Genomic DNA, 13,723 nt, shown 5'->3' with positions numbered 1-13,723 from the left:
CAGCGAATATAATCCTAACCGACTCAATCTCTCCTCGTACGGCCATCCCGCTGGACCAACATTACTCACAACAGACAGCCTGGCCATTATCAGAGGGTCGCTTGTGGGCAAATTGGCTGCCACATTCCTTGAATTACAACAGTGATTAAAATTTAATTAATTAATTGCCGGCAAAGCTGCTTTGGGATATGCTGAGAACAGGAAAGGTGCTATAGAAATGCAGTACAACAGCGACGACCCTTCAGCGCTCTGTGGAGCCAGTTAGGACAGGGGGGGTGAATGGCGCTACATAAATGTAACACCTGCCCTGCCCCAGGGGCGCACATTGACCGATTTTGAACTCCGCGAACGCCCTGCTCTCCCCTCCAAGCCCGCGGCCACCGTCCGTTGCCAGGGGCAGCGGCGCCGCCCGTTTCCATGGGGACGGGGCCGCCCGAACGCCGCGCCGGGAGCCTGAGGCCAGGTGAGAGCGCGGGCGGCGCACAGAGAACCCGAGGCGGCCCGGAGCCGGTCCGTCCCACCCCAGGGTGCAGGAGGATTGGGAATATCCCCCCACCCCGGGGTGCAGGGGATGAGAGGGGGTCCCCTGCACCCCGGGGTGCTGGGGGATTGGGAATAACTCCATCACCACCCAGGGTGCAGGAGGATTGGGAACATCCCTCTCACCACCCAGGGGTGTAGGAGGTTTGGGATCCCCTCCTCCACCCAGGGGTGCAGGGGATGGGAAACCCCCTGCCCTAGGGTGCAGGAGGATTGGGAATAGTCCCCCCCCCCCCAACCCCAGGGTGTAGGAGGATTGGGAATACTCTCTCCCCCCCCCCCCTAGGGTGTAGGAGGATTGGGAATGCCCCTCCCCCACCACCACCCTGGGATGCAGGAGCATTGGGAATATACCCCCCCCCCCCCCCCCCCCCGCAGGATGCAGGAGGATTGGGAATACTTCCCGCCCACCACCACCCCGGGGTGCAGGAGGCTTTGGAATCTCCCCCACCCAGGGGTGCAGGGGATGGGAAACCCCACACCCCAGGGTGCAGGAGCATTGGGAATACACCCCCTCTCCCACCACCCTGGGGTGCAGGAGGTTTGGGACCCCTCTCCCAGGGTTTGGGACCCCCCTCCCAGGATTGGAAATCCCCCCCCCCCCCCCAGGTGCAGGGGCATTGGGAATTCCTCCTTCCCCTTCTCTCTTCCCCCCACACCCCCACCCCGGGGTGCAAGGGGATTGTGAACCCACACACTTCACCAGCCTGAGGTGCAGGGGGGGATTGGGAATCCCTCCTCCCAGAGCTACAGGGAGATTTCAGCCTCCCCCACCCCCAACCTGCCACTCATGGGACCGGGACACACTCGTACTGCTGGATTATAAAACAAAATGCGGAGGGAAACTCAATCAGTCTGGCAGCATCTGTGGAGAGAGAGAAACAGAGTTAACGTTTCATGTATCACTTATTCAGATCTGTAATGTTGCCCCCCTGCTGCGTTGATTGAAATTTGCACTCCAGTTCGGATGAAGGGGCACAATGTTGTAGAATCACTACCATTCAAAACCGTCAGCAATCATGCAAAGATATGGGTTTGACACGATTGTGCGGACTCCTGAGGAGTCGGTGACTGAATTTCTGAGCAGCCCCGAACGCTGGCAGAACATTGTGAATTTGGTCCATCCCTCTCCGAGATGCTACAGGACAGCTTGGTGTGTGGAATCAACAATGTGGCGACCCAGAGGAAGTTATTGGCAGAACAATGAACAATACCGCACAGGAACAGGCCCTTCGACCCTCCAAGCCTGTACTGGTTATGATATGACCCTTGGTCAAAACCCTCATCAGTTCCAAGTGCCGTATCCCTCTATACCCCTCCTATCCATGTATTTGTTGAGATGCCTTATGAACTCCATTAATGTATCTGTTTCCACAGCCTTCCCTCGCAATGCATTCCAGGCACTCACCACCCTCTGTCTAAAAAATCTGCTTTGCACATCTCCTCTAAACTTTGCCCACGGACCCTGGTGACTGACCCCTCCACCCTGGGAAAGAATGCCTGCCCATCCACTCCAAAGCCTCCACATCCTTCTGGTAGTTTGGCGATCAGAATTGTGTGCAGTATTCCAAGTGCGGCCTCACCAAGGTTCTATACAACTGGAGCATGACTTGCCAGTTTTTATACTCGATGCCCTGTCCAAGCAAGCAAGCATTCCATATGCTTTCTTGACGACCTTGTCCACTTGTGTTGCCACTTTCAAAGATCTGTGGTCCCGCACGCCCAGATCTCTCTGACTCTATATTCCACAGAGTTTTGCCATTTACGGCATATTTCCCCTCTATGTTAGACCTCCCAAAATACATTATCTCACATTTGTCTGGATTAAACTCCATTTGCCATTTCTCTGCCCAAGTCTCCAACCTATCTATGTCCTGCTGTATCCTCTGACAATCCTCAACACTATCTGCCACTCCACCAACCTTGGTGTCATCCGCGAACTTGCTAATCAGACCAGGTACATTTTTCTCCAAATCAGTACAGACAACAGAGGCCTCAGCACAGATCCCTGTGAAATACCACGAGTCACAACTTTCCATTCAGAAAAACACCTTTCTACTGCTATTCTCTGCCAGTTCTGTATCCATCTTGCTAACTCACCTCTGATCCCGTGTGACTTCACGTTTTGTACCAGTCTGCCATGAGGCACCTTGTCAAAGGCTTGACTGAAGTCCATGTAAACAACATCCACTGCCCTCCCTCATCAATCATCTTTGTCACCTCCTCAAAAAACTTGTTCAAGTTAGTGAGGCACGACCTCCCCTTCACAAAACCTTGCCGTCAAATGGGTATAAATCCTGTCCCTGAGAATTCTGTCCAATATTTTACCTACTACCAATATGAGGCTCACCGGCCCATAGTTTCCTGGATTATCCTTGCTACTTGTCTTAAACAGTGGTACCACATTAGCTATTCTCCAGTTCTTTGGGATCTCACTTGTAGCGAAGGAGGATGCAATGAGGATATAATTGTTGGGCAGCATGGTAGCCCAGTGGGTAGCACTGTTGCTTCACAATGCCAGGGTCCCAGGTTCGATTGTCTGTGTGGAGTCTGCACGTTCTCCCTGTGTCTGCGTGGGTTTCCTCCGGGTGCTCCGGTTTCCTTCCACAAGTCCCGAAAGACGTTCTGTTAGGTAATTTGGACATTCTGAATTTTCCCTCTGTGCACCCGAACAGACGCCGGAGTGTGGCGACTATGGGCTTTTCACATTGTAATGTAAGCCTACTTGTGACAATAAACATTATAAAATATATAAGAAATCAGTCAAGACCCCAGCAATTTGCTCCTTGCTTCCCTCAGTGTTCTAGGGTAAATCCCATCCGACCCAGGAGACTTATCGACCTTAATATCTTTTAAAAGACCCAATACCTCCTCCTTTTCGATGTGAACATGATCCAGACTGTCCACACGCCCCACCCAAGAATCGCCTTCCACAAAATCCTTTTCTTTGGTGAGAACTGATGCAAAGTACTCATTTAGTGCCTCGCCCATTTCTTCTGGCTCAACACATAGATTCCCCATACTGTCCTTTCCCCACCTGTGAAGTCCCCCTCTCCACCAGTAATGGATGAAGTTGTGGCGACGTTGAACTTTATAGACACTTTATCGAGCAGATACGCAAGTGGATCCAGAGGCACTGGCAACTCGAGCAGTCGCCCAGGGCGCCATGTGCTAGGGGGCGCCAGAGACTCGGGTCCCGCGCATGCGCAGTTAGGCCGGTGCCAACCAGCGCATGCGCGGTGGCCGCCCTCCCCCAGGGCGGCCCCTCCGCCCCCCCTCCCCCTGCCCCCCCCTCGGCCCCGCCCCCGCGCCTCGGGCCCGCCCCCGCGCCTCGGGCCCGCCCGCCCCGCCTCCGCCTCGGCCCCCCCCGCCTCGGGCCCGCCGCCCCCCCCGCCTCGGGCCCGCCGCCCCCCCCGCCTCGGGCTCGGCCCCCCCCCGCCTCGGGCTCGGCCCCCCCCCGCCTCGGGCTCGGCCCCCCCCCCGCGCCTCGGGCTCGGCCCCCCCCCCGCCTCGGGCTCGGCCCCCCCCCGCCTCGGGCTCGGCCCCCCCCTGCCTCGGGCTCGGCCCCCCCCCGCCTCGGGCTCGGCCCCCCCCCCTGCCTCGGGCTCGGCCCCCCCCCCGCCTCGGGCTCGGCCCCCTCCCCCCGCCTCGGGCTCGGCCCCCCCCCCCCGCCTCGGGCTCGGCCCCCCCTCCCCCCCCCGCCTCGGGCTCGGCCCCCCCTAACCCCCCCCTGCCTCGGGCTTGGCCCCCCCCCCCGCCTCGGGCTCGGCCCCCCTCCCCCCCCCTGCCTCGGCTCGGCCCCCCCCTCCCCCCCCTGCCTCGGGCTCGGCCCCCCCCCCCCGCCTCGGGCTCGGCCCCCCCCTCCCCCCCCCTGCCTCGGGCTCGGCCCCCCCTCCCCCCCCTGCCTCGGGCTCGGCCCCCCCTCCCCCCCCTGCCTCGGGCTCAGCCCCCTGCCTCGGCCCCCCGGCCCCCCTCCCCCCCCCTGCCTCGGCTCGGCCCCCCCTCCCCCCCCTGCCTCGGGCTCGGCCCCCTCGGGCTCGCCCCCCCCCCCCCGCCTCGGGCTCGGCCCCCCCTCCCCCCCCTGCCTCGGGCTCGGCCCCCCCCCTCCCCCCCCCTACCTCGGGCTCAGCCCCCCGCCTCGGGCTCGGCCCCCCGGCCCCGGCCCCCCGGCCCCGGCCCCCCTCGGCCCCCGAGGAATGGCCAGGGCACCCCTGGGTGCACTTGCACACCGACTTTGCCGGCAGTTCATGGGGGGGGTCAATGTTCCTCCTCCTCGTGGACGCCCACTCCAAATAGCTGGACGCACACCAGATACCCACAACTACCGTGCAGAAACTACGGCAATCGTTCCGCACCCACGGGGTACTGGAGGTACTGGTCACAGACAACTGGACCCCGTTCACCAGTCAAGAGTTCCAGTCCTTTATATGTGCCAACGAGGTGAATCACCTCCAGAGTGCTCTATACCATTCAAATGGTTTAGCGGAGCAGGTAGTTCAAACATTCAAGCATGGCATGAGGAAACAAAATACGGGTTCCTTTGATAGAAAGTTGGCCTGGTTACTTTTCCACTACCAGACTATGCTGTACGTCACGACCAGGTTGTGCTGGCTGAGCAATTGATGGGTCAAGCCTCCAAACCCGCCTGAGCCTAATGATCCCGGGTCTTGGTGGGAAAGTAGAGACGAAGCAGGACGTCCAAATGAAATACCACAACCACCGGACATCTGAGAGTGGTTTCAGACCAGGGAACGGCTGCATGCCTGCAATTTCAGGAATGGCGCCCAGTGGGTCCCTGAGGTGATGATGGAGGAAACAGGGACGGTTTCATACTAAGTTATACTAAAGAGAAGACCGTACAGAAACACGTGAACCACCTCAAGGGCAGGGGACCTGCCTCGGAGAAAATCAGGCCAGACATATCAGTGCCTCCACCGCCCCTTGCACCGCCTTACAGTCAGGAGGCTCCATCCACCATCGACCAGTGTCCAGGCCAGCAGGACAATGACGACTCGGCCTGAGACACAGAACCTGCGGACGAGGTCAGAACTGGAGCTGAGCCTCCCCCAGGGGCCTTCCGTTGTTTGTCACATAAAATGGGATCGACTACTCGACCACTGCTGGCAGAGGTGCAGGCACGTGCAAAGCAGTGAAGAAGGGGAATGTTTGGACTCGGTGGGGGTCGGGACGGGACGGGGGGGGGGGGGTAATATCCCGTATGAGGCTCACGGGGATACACTGATCGATCTCCCCATGGGCCTGTAGGACAAGATCTTTCCCGCTTGTGGGCGTAGGCCTGCCCAGCCGGGGCTCATTACCTTGCTCTGTAAAAACCGGGCAGGAGCTGGACTGGCTTTCTGATCGCCCCCACTGGGACCTGTTGCATTGTACGCCGCAGTAATGGCTCCTTTTTTGACCTAACTAAACTTGCGCTTACTTACCGTGTCGGGAATCCTGGCTCTTCATTGTCACTCATATAAGATGAACATGAGGAGAAATCCTTCCTCTCAGAGGGCTGTGAGTCTCTGGAGCTCTCTTCCTCAAAAGGCAGTGGAAGCAGAATCTTTGAATATTTTTAAGGCAGAGCAAGATAGATTCTTGATTAAACGAGGGGGTGATAGGATATTGGGGATAGGCAGAAATGTGGGGCTGAGGCCACAATCAGATCAGCCATGATCTTATAGAATGGCGGAGCAGGCTCGAAGGGCCGAGTGGCCTCCTTGTCCTCCAAATCCATATGTTTGTCTGTATGTTTGTCTCTAAACTGTCTCTAAACAACAAGATGTTTAGTTGTATGTGTTCCCAATGGCTGCCAGCGCTTGAACTGGTGATTCCAAAGTTACAAAGTATAAACAGTACAGAAACAGGCCATTTGGTCCAGCTGGTGCATGCCTATGGTGATGCTCCACTCTAGCTTCATCTGATCTCTCTGCATTGCACCCTAGCAACGTAGCCTTCTATTTTGTTCCTCTCTTGTGTTTATCTAGCTTTCTGTTATAGCTACGCCATTTACCTCAATCGCTCTCTGTGATAGCAAGGTCCATATTTTTGGACCTTCTGAATTCCCTATTGGACTTTTAAGTGACTGTCTTAGAACTGTGATCCCCAGCTCTGGTCTCACCTGCCATTCAGGGAAGATGGTGGTGTTGTGGTAATGCCACTGGACTAGTAAAATAAAAACGAAAGAGAAAATGCTGGAAAATCTCAGCAGGTCTGGCAGCATCTGTAGGGAGAGAAAAGAGCTAATGTTTCGAGTCCAATGACTCTTTCTCAAAGCTAACAGACAGAGAAAGTGGGAAATATTTATACTGTGGAGTGAGAATGAAAGATGTCATAGCTACAGAAACCCAGGGAAACGGGGTGCTAATGGCCACAGAAACCAAGGGGAAAGTCCCCAGAGAGAACAAAAGATGTGAAAGGTCAAACAGCAGAGAAACTAACAGCAGAGGATAAACTGTAGATGTGGGGGGAGGGGAAGGGGGAAGCAAAGGGGAGAAAGGGTAAGGACAGGCGGATAAGACGGGGGGGGGGGGGTCAAATATATATTAAGAAAGACAAGAAAGAAAGAAATGGTAAAAGACAGTTAAGATGAAATGGGATGAAAACAAATGGGTGGAGGTGGGGTAGAGCTAATCATCTGAAGTTGTTGAATTCGATGTTCAGGCCGGAAGGCTGTAGCGTGCCTAACCGGAAGATGAGATGTGCCTCTAGTTTGCGTTGAGCTTCACTGGAACATTGCAGCAGGCCAATAACAGACTTGTGGGCATGGGAGCAGGGTCTTTTGTTAAAATGGCAAGCAATGGGAAGGTCAGGGTCCTGAATGCGCACAGACCAAAGGTGTTTAGCAAAGCGATCACCCAGTCTGCGTTTGGTGTCTCCGATATAGAGGAGACCACATTGGGAGCAGCGAATGCAATAGACCAAATTGGAAGAGGTGCAAGTGAAATGCTGCTTACCCTGGAATGAGTGTTTTAGGCCTGGGATGCTAAGCATGGAAGAGGTAAAGGGGCAGGTGTTACACCTTCTGCGTTTGCATGGGAAGGTGCCATGGGTGATGGGAGAGGTACTGGGTATGGTGGAGGAGTGGACTAAATTGTCTCGGAGGGAACGGTCTCTGTGGAATGCTGACAGAGGGAATGAAGGGAAGATGTATTTGGTGGTGGCATCACGCTGGAGTTGGCGAAAATGGCGGAGGATTATACTTTGCATACGGAGGCTGGTGGGGTGAAATGTGAGAATGGGAGGGACTCTATCCTTGTTCTGGGAGGGAGTGGAGGGGGCGAGGGTAGTGGCGCGGGAGATGGACTGCACACTGTTGAGGGCCCTGTCAACAACTGTAGGTGGGAAATCACAGTTGAGGAAGAAGGAACACATTTTCTCTCCCGATAGATGCTGCCAGACCTGCTGAGATTTTCCAGCAATAATTTGCTTTTATCCGGTAGTAAAATAAAAACCCTGGCTAATGCTCTGGTGTATGGCTTCAAACCCCACCGTAGCATCTGGTGGAATTTAAATTGAGTGAATAAATCTGAAATTGAAAGCTATGGAGCGGAATTCTCTCCGGTCCCCACTGGCAGGTTAAATAAGGAGGGGGTGAGACAGCGCCGGCCCTAGGGTTGCTGGCGCCCCGGGCAAGCTGAAATTCGGCGCCCTTTGGGGGGGGGGGGGGGGCGGGCGGGGGGGGGGGGGCCGGGGGGGCGGGGCGGGGGGGGGCGGGGCGGGGCCTGGGGGGGCTGGAGGGGGGGGCTGGAGGGGGGGGCTGGAGGGGGGCGGGCTGGAGGGGGGGGGCTGGAGGGGGGGCTGGAGGGGGGGCTGGAGGGGGGAGTGGGGCTGGAGGGGGGGCTGGAGGGGGGAGGGGGGCTGGAGGGGGCAGGGGGGCTGGAGGGGGGGGCTGGAGGGGGGGGGCGGAGGGGGCCCGAGGGGGGGGGCGGCGGAGTGACCACCGGCGAGCCTGGATCCATCCGCCATGTTTGTGCGGGGCGGCCTGAGGGAGGGCGGCCACCGCGCATGCGCTGGTTGGCACCGGCCCAACTGCGCATGCGAGGGACCCGAGTCTTTTACGCGGCGCCGGGTCTCTGACGCCGGTCACGCACTCCTTCATGGCGCCCCCTAGCACATGGCGCCCCGGGCGACTGCCCGAGTTGCCGGTACCTTGAGCCGGCCCTGGGGTGAGATTTGGTGGGAGGCCCAAAAATCGATTAAAAGGAAATTTGATTGAGGTTTTCAAAATCATGAGGGGTCTGGACAGAGTGGATGGGGAGAATCTGTTCCCATTGGTTGAAGGATTGAAAACCCTGAAGGTCATTGGCGAATGAAGCAATGGTGACATTATTTTTAGGATCTGGAATGTGCTGCCTGACGTTGCGGTGGAGGCAGTTTCTATCAAGGATTAAAAGAGAATTGGATAATTTTCTTTATTCTTTCAGGGGATGTGGGTGTTGCTGGCAAGACCAGCATTTGCCCATCCCTAATTGCCCTTGAACTATGGGCGCGATCTTCTCAAATAAACATAGTCCCGTGGTGGGAGATAAGCTGGGTGTTTCCCGGAAAGAGCGGCAGGAGACACCCTGCTATCTAATGCCCATCGGGAGATCGGGGAACTTCTCACTTAGCTCCATTTCCTGACCTCTCGAGCCCCCAATATGGCCCCACCCAAATCCCTTTCTTTATTCTTTACTCAATCTGCACCCCCATAAGTTCACATAAATGGAATTGCTTTATAAAAGGATTTGAATTTATAACAATGTGGCATTACTTACAAGAAGATGTGGCAGGGCTGTGGTTAATTAGTAGCAACAAGATTGTACTCGCCACAATCTGCAACCCCATGGTCTGGCACATTCTTCACTACCATTACCATCAAAGCAGAGGACCAACCCTGGTTCAATGAGGATGTAGGAGAGAATGGCAGGAGCAGCACAGATGGAAATGGTGGTAAAGAAAGCATTTGGCAGATGAAGCATTCAGGAGTGTAGTATTAATCAGGTCAGTCCATAAGAGGATCATTTAGGAAACCGATAACAGTGGGGAAGAAGCTGTTTTTGAATCTGTTAGTGTGTGTGCTCAGACTTTTGTATCTCCTGCCTGGTGGAAGAAGTTGGAAGAGTGAGTAAGCCGGGTGGGAGGGGTCTTTGATTATGCTGCCCGCTTTCTCCAGGCAGCGGATGGTGTAGACAGAGTCAATAGATGGGAGGCAGGTTCATGTGATGGACGTGGCTGTGTTCACGACTCTGAAGTTTCCTGCAGTCTTGGGCTGAGCTGTTGCCATACCAGGCTGTGATGCAGCCAGATAGGATGCTTTCTATGGTGCATTTGTAAAAGTTGGTAAGAGCCAATGTGGACATGCCGAATTTCCTTAGCTTCCTGAGGAAGTCTAGGCGCTGTTGTGCCTTCTTGGTGGTAGCGTCGACGTAGGTGGCCCAGGACAGATTTTTGGTGATGTGCATCCCTGATTTGAAGCTGTCAACCATCTCCACCTCCGCCCCGTTGATGCAGACAGGGGTCTGTGATGCAGACAGGGATTTAAGAATAGGGAGAGGAATGGCGGCATAGGAAATAGGAAGAATTCGTCTAAATTTAGATACAGAAAGACAATTGGGATTAAGAGAGAGGAAGAGTCAAGAATTAAAGAAGATAAAGCCGAGGAACAGAGAAACAGATTTGAACATACATTTATTTGAATGCACAAGGCCGAACGGGCAAGGCAGATGAACTCAGGGCATGGATAGGTACATGGGACTGGGATATTATAGCTATTACTGAAACATGGCTAAAGGAGGGGCCGAACTGGCAGCTCAATGTTCCGGGATACAGATGCTACAGGAAAGATAGAACAGGAGGTAAGAGAGGAGGGGGGAGTTGCGATTAAAAAAAATTTTTTTTTTATTCTCCTCCTTTTTCAAATTTTCTCCCAAATTTACACCCAACAATAATCAGTAACAAATGTCAATCCCCATATCAATAACAACAATCCCATCCTCCCACCAAACCCCAAACATTGGCCCGCATGTTAACATAAACAAAATACAAAAAGGAATCAGGAAACACCCATAGTCACCATTAACACATACAGTCCCCTCCTCCCAACCCTCCCAGCCCCCAACCCCCCTAATGGTCCAATTCTCGAAAGTGCATAATGAATAATGCCCATGAATTGTAGAACCCCTCCATCCTTCCCCTCAGTTCAATTTTGACCTTTTCAAGCGTTAAAAATTCCAGCAGGTCCCTCCGCCACGCCAGGGCACAGGGTGGAGAGGTTGATCTCCACCCTAACAGGATCCGCCTTCTGGCGATAAACGAGGCAAAGGCTAAAACATCTGTCTCCGTGCCCGTTTCCAACCCCGGCTCGTCTGACGTCCCGAATATGGCCTCCCGAGGACTCAGGTCCAGTTTCACGTGCACCACTTTAGAGATTACCCTGAACACCTCCTTCCAGTAATCCTCCAGCTTTGGACAGGACCAAAACATATGAACGTGGTTTGCGGGGCCTCCCCCTCAACGTTCACACACATCTTCTATCCCCTCAAAGAGCCGGCTCATCCTCGCCCTTGTAAGGTGCACTCTATACACCAGCTTCAGCTGTATCAGCCCCAACCTCGCACATGGTTCACCCTCCGGAGCACCTCATCCCAGAACCCCTCCTCCATACACTCTCCCAACTCTTCTTCCCACTTTGCCTTGATCCCTTCTAGCGGCGCCTTCTCCTCCTCCAAAATAGCCCTGTAAACCGCTGATACTACCCCCTTCGGGGAGTTTTTGATCAGGGACAACATCACGGCAGTACAAAGAGAGGATATATCCGAGGGTTCGCCCACTGAGTCTATATGGGTAGAACTGAAAAATAAGAAGGGTGAGATCACTTTGATAGGACTATACTCGAGGCCCCCAAATAGTCAATGGGAAATCGAGAAGTAAATATGCAGGGAGATTACAGATAGCTGGAGGAAAAATAGGGTGGTAATAGGGATTTTAACTTTCCCAACATTAACTGGGACAGCCATAGCACTAGGCCTTTGGATGGAGATAAATTTGTCGAGTGTATTCAGGAAGAATTCCTCATTCAATATGTGGATGGCCCGACTAGCGAGGGGGCAAAACTTGACCTCCTCTTGGGGAATAAGGGAGGGCAGGTGACGGAAGTGTTAGTGAGGGATCACTTTTGGACCAGTGACCATAATTCCCGTACCAGCCTCCCCGAACAGGTGCCGGAATGTGGCGACTAGGGGCTTTTCACAGTAACTTCATTTGAAGCCTACTTGTGACAATAAGCGATTTTCATTTCATTTTCATTTTTCATTCCATTAGTTTTAAGATAACTATGGAGAAAGATAGTTCTGGCCCAAAAGTTAAAATTCGAAATTGGGGCAAGGACAATTTTGATGGTATTAGGTGGGAACTTTCAAAAGTTGATTAGGGGAGCCTGTTTACTGGCAAGGGGACAGCTGTAAGTGGGAGTCTTTCAAAAGAGTGTTAACTAATAATAATAATAATAATAATAATCGCTTATTGTCACAAGTAGGCTTCAATGAAGTTACTGTGAAAAGCCCCTAGTCGCCACATTCGGGGAGGCCGGTACAGGAATTGAACCTGTGCTGCTGGCATTGTTCTGCATTACAAACCAGTGGACTAAACAACTAGGGATCAGGGTGAGCACATTCCTCTTAGAGTGAAGGTAAGACTGGTAAAAGGAGGGAACTCTGGATGACTCGGGATATTGAGGTCATGGTCAAAAGGAAGAAGGAGGCATATGACATGCATAGGCAGCTGGGATCAAGTGGATCCCTTGAAGAGTATAGGGCTTGTCGGATTAGAGTTAATAGAGAAATCAGGAGGGCGAAAAGGGGACATGAGATTGTCTTGGCAGATAAGGCAAAGGGAAAACTAAAGAACTTTTACAGATACATAAAGGGTAAAAGGGTGACAAGGGAGAGGGTAGGGCCTCTTAAGGATAAACAAGGTCATCTATGTGGAGATCCACAAGGGATGGGAGAGGTCCTAAATGAATATTTCTCATCAGTATTTACTGTTGAGAAAGGCACGAATATTAGGCAAATAGAAAGTGATATCTTGAGGAGTGTACATATTACAGAGAAGAAGGTGCTGGAGGTATTACAGTGCTTCAAGATGGATAAATCCCCTGGACCAGATGAAATGTATCCCAGGAAGTTGTGGGAGGCTAGGGAGGAAATTGCCGGCCCCCTGGCTGAGATATTTGAATCATCGACAGCCACAGGAGAGGTTCCTGAAGATTTGAGGGTAGCAAATGTTGTGCCCTTGTTTAAGAAGGGCTGTATGGATAAGCCTGGGAACTACAGACCGGTTAACCTTACTTCTGTAGTGGGTAAATTGTTGGAAGGTATTCTGAGGGACAGGATCTACAGGCAGTTAGACAGGCAAGGGCTAATTAGGGAAAGTCAGCATGGCTTTGTAAAGGGAAAGTCATGTCTCACAAATTTGATTTAGCTTTTTGAAGAGGTAATCAGGAAGGTAGATGAGGGAAGTGCAGTTGACGTTGTCTACATGGAGTTTAGCAAGGTCTTTGACAAGGTACCGCATGGTAGGTTGTTGCAAAAGGTTAAATCTCACGGAATCCAGGGTGAGGTAGCCAATTGGATACAAAATTGGTTTGGTGACCAAAGCCAAAGGGTGGTTGTTTTTCAAACTGGAGGCCTGTGACCAGAGGTGTGCCTCAGGGATCAGTGCTGGATCCACTGTTATTTGTTATATATATTAATGATTTGGATGAGAATGTTGGAGGCATGGTTAGTAAGTTTGCAGATGACATCAAGATTGGTGGAATAGTGGATAGTGAAGAAGGTTATATAAGAGTGCAACTGGATCTTGACCAATTGGGCCAGTGGGCCGATGAATGGCAGATGAGTTTAAGTTGGATAGATGTGAGGTGATGCATTTTGGTCGATCAAATCAGGGCAGGATCTATTCAGTTAATGGTAGGGAGTTGGCGAGAGTTACAGAACAAAGAGATCATGGGGTATATGTTCATAGCTCCTTGAAGGTGGAGTCACAACTGGACAGGGTGGTGAAGAAGGCATTCAGTATGCTAGGTTTTATTTATTCATAATATTGAATACAGGAGTTGGGACGTCTTGTTGAAGTTGTACAAGACATTGGTAAGACCACACATGGAATACTGTGCTCAGTTCTGGTCACCCTATTATAGGAA

At 53.2% G+C, this 13,723-nt stretch overlaps 1 protein-coding gene across 1 annotated transcript in view; it reads left to right on the top strand.

Moving 5' to 3' along the window:
* The first annotated feature begins 387 nt into the window (after window positions 1-387).
* cfap65 (cilia and flagella associated protein 65) overlaps window positions 388-13,723 on the top strand; it is a 212,756-nt gene continuing 199,420 nt past the window's right edge. The window contains exon 1 of the mRNA XM_038790129.1: window positions 388-463. The gene's annotated coding sequence lies outside the window, so the exon portion shown is untranslated. The remainder of the gene's footprint in view (window positions 464-13,723) is intronic.

Source organism: Scyliorhinus canicula, chromosome 2 (genome assembly GCF_902713615.1).
Source record: "Scyliorhinus canicula chromosome 2, sScyCan1.1, whole genome shotgun sequence".
In the NCBI taxonomy this organism is placed as follows: Eukaryota; Metazoa; Chordata; class Chondrichthyes; order Carcharhiniformes; family Scyliorhinidae; genus Scyliorhinus; species Scyliorhinus canicula.
This window is presented reverse-complemented; position numbering and strand designations above follow the sequence as displayed.